The sequence below is a fragment of the Propithecus coquereli genome, unplaced genomic scaffold (genome assembly GCF_000956105.1).
Source record: "Propithecus coquereli isolate 6110/MARCELLA unplaced genomic scaffold, Pcoq_1.0 Scaffold92, whole genome shotgun sequence".
Classification (NCBI taxonomy): Eukaryota; Metazoa; Chordata; class Mammalia; order Primates; family Indriidae; genus Propithecus; species Propithecus coquereli.
Genome location: NW_012155507.1, coordinates 4,067,621 through 4,075,826, shown reverse-complemented (window position 1 = coordinate 4,075,826; position 8,206 = coordinate 4,067,621).

The window sequence follows — 8,206 nt, the reverse complement described above, 5'->3', positions numbered from 1 at the left end:
TAAAGAAGTAGCTCTCCCTAAACTTGTCTGTACAAGTCCAACTACAAACCAAGTTGTAAAGGAACATTTACACAGAGAATCATTTGAACTAATGACAAAGCCACAACTAGAGGTATGCTTTGGAATTTGTTTTTAAGAATAATGTATTTATTTTCAGCATGCTTTATTTACCAAATATGGCAAAAATTCAAGTGAATTTGCACAGATAATGGACTATTGGAGAAATTCTGGAATGTACGTGATGCTTTCTCAGCTGTCCCCTCTTTACATTTCAGCTGTTAGCCCAAGGCACAAATTTTGAATAATCAAATGGAATTTCTTGAGATTTTAAGAGGATTTTAAGAATTCGAGTCATTTGCCACTTTCTTTTATGTGGGTATAAGTCATTCTAGAAAAAGTCAATCTGTTCTCTAACTTATATGCAACTTCTCTCAGTTTAGTTCAACATTGATTCAACATTGGGTACACATTGTATGTTCGGGGGAAAATATAATTATGTATTTCTAACAGTTCCCTGTATCTCTTCTGAACTACCTTTTACATATTATCAGCTCTTTGAAGATAATGAATGGATCCATTATTTAATATGTAACCTGACCCCTCCATATACTGCAATGCCTACTTATTGGCCAAGGAAGGGTGTGAGACAATACATGGTTGGATGATAACCAGAAGGTTTTCTTGGCTAAATGTGGAAGACTTCATTGATTTCAATTCACCATATGGAAAGGGAATTGAGCTTCTTCTTATTTAGATTCAACTCCCATTGACTTCATATAAGATTGTCACTGAATAAAACCTTCAGAATTGCCCTTTTGTGATTAATTTCTGTTTTGGAAAAATCACATCATAAAACATTTTACCCACCTTCCTACCTACCATTCCTTCTTTCAACTTTGGGGGGCAGGACAGATTTAGTTAATGATACTGTGGGGGCTAAAAGGAATTGGATATTTAATGATTTTCACTTCATTTCAAATGACCCTTCAAATAGCTGCTTTGGGAATGAAACTCATCATTCTGTGAGGGTAATACAGGAAACATTTTCTTTCAGTTGCAAACACAGTCCCCCTGGCACAAGATATTTTAAATGTTTGGCATTAAACCTCCTGAAACCCATCTGTGTTGAAAATTAATTTTTTGCTTTGGGGCATTTTATATTTACATATTTTCTTTTTATTCCACAATATCTAATCTAGTGAGAAAATAGGTTCTTAGGCCAAGCATAGAATCTAACCCACAGGAGCACAAGGTGGGGGAAATCTCTGCAATGTACAACCACAACTGAGTATATTATTTATAACAGTAATCACTTTAAAACAGCAAATGCATGGGGATTTCCTCCTATCTTTCAATCTTTTATCATTCATATGAAATCTAACAAAATTTGATGAATTTTAACAAAAAATTGATGAAAATAAACAATGCTTGTAATTACATATTCTTTTTTTTTGTTTTTTACTTTTTATTTTTTATTTATTTATTTATTTATTTTTTTTATTTCAGCAAATTATGGGTGTACATACGTTTAGGTTACGTGTGTTGCCCTTGGTTCCCCCCCCCCCACCGAAGTCTGTGTTTCAAATATGTCCATCCTTCAGGTAGTGCGCATTGCACTCCTTGTGTATACAAATACCCGTCCCACACTTTTGATCTAATAGGCAACTCTAAAATCTTCAAGTTGGTCAGAAAAGCAATGCCCATGATTCTGCCTTCTTTCTGGGTTGAATAAAAGTGCACTGAAATATTCTTATCTGGCCCTTTTTTCTTTGGTGACATTGTCAAAACCATTGGTTCTAAACAAAAGGTACTTTTGCCCCTGAGGGAATAGTTTGGCAGTTTCTGGAGACATTTTTAGTTGTCATGACTGGGGAAGAGGAAATGGTATAGGTATCTACTGGGTACAGGACAAGGATGCTGATAAATATCCTAAAATGCACAGGACATGCCAATAGAACAGAGAATTATTCAGTGTAAAATGTCAATAGTGCCAAGTTTGAGAAAACCTTGCCATAAAGAAAGAAAGGTTCAAGGCAAAAAATCTCAGCCACAAGGAAATTTAGTTTATGTTAAACACCTGTACTACACATTTCTATTGAAATGCTAGATCCTTTCATAAACTGACTGCTAATCTTCTTTATCCAAATTGACCAAAGTAATGGAAACATTAAAAACATAAAGAAAAATTAGATACCATGAATTACTTTTCAAGAAAAATTTTTTAAATGCCAAATATGGAATCCCACTGAAACACGTAAAACATGAACCTAGAAGAGCATAGGGCTACTTAAACCTCTGATATATGACATATCTATACACCTATAGCTCAAGGATGATTGTTATCATGATGATTATGAAGAAAAAGGTAAGATAAATTGCTTGCATTTATTTTTTACATAAAAGGCCACAGACCAAGCCTAGGTCAATTTGGGTACATTAAAAATTCTGGCTAGGACACTAGTTAGTCATGTGGCTGTAGGGAATTTACCTAGCTTTGCTAACCCTCGAATTCCTCATCTTTAAATTGGGATACTACTAATTACACAATAGGATCATCGGAAGAATTAATATAACAAATGTAGAAGCAGCAAAAAATTAGTTGTAGATGGTTTAATATTATTTACTTTGCTGAAATCTATTTTTAAATATTTGGTAATTCCTATGTGGAGAACATATTAATTAGGATACTAATATATTAACTGGGAATTTATGATTAATGAATCTATATGATCCCAAATTGTGCCACCAAAGCCCATTTCATCTAATAGATTCAAGTATCTATAGATCTGCCATAGGAAGCATTTTGGGCTGGATGGAAGAGTTCAGTGTGAACATTTGGTTATAAAACTTTCTTAAATATCAAATGACTCAGAATTTATAATTAATTTGGAAGCAAAAGCATCAACACTGTATCTTCTTTCTTGGTATCTTACCATGTTTTTCGAGACCTAACATGTAGCCTTTATGATTTCTGAAAGAATGAGATCTAGATTTATTCCTTGCATAAGATGTGTACACATCTAAAATGAAATAAATGAAGACTACTTTTTACTGCAATGTATAGTTAGAACTTTTGCTACCCTATGTACAGCATAATGATAGAAATAGCTTCATTAAGATTTAGATAAATTCATAAATTATGTTATATATCTCTGACAGAATTATCAAGAGAAGTAAAGGGTCTATAAAATACAACCCAATTTGTTGAGGTTAATGTAATAGAGGGCAACTATGATTCTTTCTCTGTCCCAACATCTCTCCTTCTACAAATATTTTGGCTACAGCAAAACAATTAATGAGTGATAAGCTTTTCTTGTTGATAATTCTGGTAACAAAATAGTCTTAGAAGTTCCAATATGTATCCACATTCAAATAAACACTATATTATAGAGGGTTGCATGACAGCAAAGCTCTAATGAATTATTCATTTAAAATTTTGACAACTTTAGATATCTACCATTTCTTATTATCGTGTTTCCGTAATTGTGAAATTAAAGTCTGATCTAACTGTCCAAAGATTCATTTTACAGATAAACGTTCTCAGCATTCCCTCCATCACATTCTATAGTGCTGACGGCATACCAAATTAATTACTTGACTAAACTATGTTCTACTCCTCTTGAATAAAGACTTCTTGTATTAAACTCTTAGGAAAGTACTTGCCGTTCTATTCTTTTTATCACATTGTAAACTCATATCTAATTTTCTACTCGGATCATCGTATTTTTCTTTGAGTGTCACTGCTTTGCAGTTTTCTTCAGACTGCAAATGATTGCACTTCAGCTTTTTCTCCTCAAATATGTTACATTTGTCTTACTCCACATACCAAATTTATACTATTTGGATAATTCCAACACTGACATCACACGAATTTAAGGCTTTCCAGAGGTTTAGATTCACTAATGATACAAGAATGCTGAATAATGAACTATAGCATTTGATTTCTCCATGCACTCAAATATACCAAAAGTCTAAAAAGGAACATACATATTTCAGTAATAAACAAAAGAAATGCTGGAACTAAATCATACTTGATCTATAACAGAGGCTAGCCTTTTAGTATTTTAATAAATCTTATATAGGATGACATTTTTATAATTCTGATTTTATAAAACAATTTCTATTTTGATTTCAGATAAATTATAGTAAATTAAATAAAGTGCTACTTTGGAAATTTTTTCAAATTACAATGACATTAATGAATTAATATTTTAGAAGTCACAGCGTGTTGTGGCCTTTTGAAAAGTTACTTAAAAGAATATTTAAAACATCATATGTAATGTTCATAACAACAATAATATATCTTAATAATATCAAACAAGAGCCTCCCTTTTAGTTATAGGAAGAAATTACACTGAATTTGACCATTGACCTGAAGAGAAATGAAGTTTTACAGCTACAGTGAGCTAAATTACATAATCAGATTAGCTTTCAAGTGCTGATTACTGTAGAATGATTTCAAAAACATCGAATTAGGGATGTACTTGTTAAAATAAAAATGTGAATTTGACAAAATTAAAGCTCTTTGATCTTTGAAGTTTCCAAAATCTCTTAAGCTTCTCAAGCAAGATGTACATGTAAAAGAAAAAAAAATAAGCCTAAGAAACCTGATAGCCTTTATTCAAGAATTTAAAAAAATATTATGTTGAGATGTTTCTCATGTTAGTAAAATTTGATTTTGCAAAATGCCCTTTAATATTTTATTAAATTGGGAAAGTAGATACTATTGGTTCTGGATATAGTATATGTTTAATAAAGACATTGTACTATTTAAATAGGAAGAGGCCTTTGTACTTACTCTTGCTTTCTTGTTCCCTATTTAGTTGAAAACCCAGAACCCAGAAAGCACAATTTTCTCTCTCAAGGCTATAATTTCTGGTGGGGATATTTCACCTATATAGTTCCCTGTATGATAACAGGAACTATGCATTGCTGAAGTTACAGATGTGCATAATGCATAATGTGCATAATTCATGACCTAGGCAGTCTATTTCTTTTCTTAAATGCCTATGATATTGTATTTTCCATGAATATAATGGAAAAAAATATAGAGCTATGTCTGGGTTGAAGCAGACCTCTAAGAATGTACCATGGATTTAATTTACTTTGGACTTCCTATTTGCAAAGATATAAAAGCACCTCTTTGTGGCATGGATAGCACTTCAAATAACATGCATTTGTTGCCTTACTCAGATTGTTAAAAACAAACTGGTCAAACCTTAAATACAGTAAACAGTTTTAAGTGGAGGGGAGTAACAAAAAGTGTGTATTATAGGAAATAATTTGTGTGTCTTTTGTTTCTTTAAAAGTCAGAGCAATTTGAGGACTAAAGAACATTTAACATAGATAGTAGATTGATCAAATATTCCTTGAGCCTTTATTCCAGAAAAGCAAATGACCCCAATATGTTAAAATTATAGAATTTATTTCCAGAATTATTTTCATTTTTAATTCTCATTTTAAATTTATCTAATGATCTCTAAATCTTTGCGAACACCCACCTTTCTTTTTTGTATATAGTTTGGGAAAGCATATGAAAGACTAAGCAATAAATTTTCTTATCTGTTGTTAGATAATAGAACTTAATTAACACTTAATTACTCTTAATTGTTAAGAGTAATATACCAATATATAATATATAAATAAACAAGATTCTACATAGGTCACATTCATAAGATAGAATTTTTAAAGAGGTTCCACTTTATCATGAAAATGCTATTCTAATTTTGAAACTTTATACCATTTCTAACAAGTCTTTGCAACATATTCTGGCTTCATCTCTCTGTCTAAATTCATGATGCACACATGCGTTCTATACCCCTGCCACACTGGCCTTGCTCCCTCTTGCCAGAGGGCCTGGGACATCATTCTTTTCTTTTTTCACATTGTTAGCATTATTCAGCCTTCAGCTCACACATCCATTATTCTTTGTTCAATTAATGTTTCCCTGAGATTCCTGTCTAGATAAAAATCTTCTTATTGCCTCATTTTCACAGTACTTATTTACCATTGAAATTTTTCCATTTTTAAATAATTTTTTGCTTTATATTTATATATTCCATACTATTCTCTATGTACCATGACATAAGGATTGTTGTGGGTTTTGTTTATCATTTAATCCCCAGTTCCCTGCATACTGTATGGCACATAGTAGGTACTTATATCGTTGAATGAGTGGATTAACCTTGAAGCTAGATATGTCCTACTAAATTCACTTCCATATCAATTCTCATAAACATTTATGTCTTCTCCAGCAGATTATAAGAATTTTCAAGAGCTCAAATTGTACAATATTAGTATTTTGAATCTCTGACAATGCCAAACACAGTACTTTGTACATAGAAGCTATTCAATAAATGTTTATTTCATGTACAGATAGTACACCAGTAACTTATATAGTTTAAAGATTATATATTTAATTCACTTCATACCATTTAGAGATGGAAGTCAAGAAAAATCCTAATCTTTCTTCTAATTCACAACCCTATTTCCAGTGTTCCCCAGCTTAAAATAAAAATAAATATATATCAATATGTACGTGTAGGTATACCTGTGACTTAAAGTAGGTATGGTCAGCACCTGCCATGGTGGATGTGTGCCAGGGGCCTTTAAAAATTCCTAAATGCACCACAATACTCACTGTCTGGTCTGGCCCTGGTATCTAAAGTTTTCACAGTAATTTCCCATTTCATTACATAACCAAAGATTTCTGGTAAAACAGGATGTTAGTTATGCGAAATTACTGCACTAAGCAATAGTGTTGATTTACTCTTAGCTTGGGTAAGGGTAACAATAAGCCAATGGAAAATTTTAATAAAGGTGAAGAGTTCAGCTAAAGTATGACTAATGGCATGCTTCTTGGGATGTGGCAAGGGTTAGAGAACAAAAGGGGAGGGAAGGACAGTGGCAACAACTAGGAAGCATTTGGCTGGGGAAGGAGAAACGATGAAAGGGAGAAATATGTGCAAAAATTCTGGAGCCATGAGCTAAGGAATTAGAATTACAGTTCTGACATGTACTAGTGCTATGATTTGGGTAGAGTTACTTAAGCCTCTGAAAATCAAATTATTCAAAATTAAATGCTATACAAAAATATTTAAACCTGTTTCTGTTATGTAGCAAATTCAGTGTTAGTTGTACCTGAAAAAACAAATTTTACCTATTTTACAATTTATCAAGTGCATTAATTATTCCTATAATATCAACTCAAGATAATATTGGGCATCAATATTTCCTAGTTAATTTTAATTTTAACTAGACTAGTGTTTAAAATGTGCAGAAGCCAATTAACAAGTATCTTTGTGTGCTTTGCATGTACCTCGTATAAGGTACTGCGGAAAGAAGGAGGCATGATTATTTTCTATGAAGAGCTTAACATGTATTCCAGGAGATGGACTTGGCAGATGTGGAGAAATGATTCACATTCATTCATTCAACGAATGGTTATTGAGTTCTCCCAACATGCCAAGCATAGTTCTAGGCACTAGGGATACCAGCAGGAGAAAATCAGATAGTCTTGAAGCATAAATTTTGTGGGGAAAGCAGACAATAGGTTAATAAAACAGCCAAATGGTGATAAGTACAACGAAGAAAAATAAAATAGGAAAAGGGATATAAAGAGTGACAGGGGAATGATTTTATAGAGAGTGGTCAAAGACTACCACCGTGCTAAGAAAGTATTTGAGCTGACATCTGAAGAAATGAGCAAACCAGAAAAGTCGGGCAGAGTAACAACCAGTGCAGATACCCTGAAGCAGGTGCATGCTTGGCATGTTCAAGTAACAATAGGGAGGCAACGTGGCTGGAATGAAGTAAAACAAGGATGAGTGGTAGGAAGTTAAGTCAGAATGGTGGCATAGGAAAAAGACTGTGTAAGATATTACTATATATAGATTATTTTATAGCCTTGAGGAGCCATTAAATGTGTCGAACTCATGATCTGACATATATTTTACAAGGATCACTCTGGCTACTGTATGGAGAATAAAATGATGGCTGAGCAAGAGTGGAAGCAGAGACCATTTTAGAAGCTGTTGCGTTAGTCCAGAAAAAAGATGATGGTGGCTTGGACCAGGGTAGTTATGAAGATGGTGAGAATAGTTAGCTTATAAATATACTAAAATATAAGGCAAACTAAATTTGTAGTTGGACTTCTTCTGAGATGTGAGAAAGGATGATGGTGGCTTGGACCAGGGTAGTTATGAAG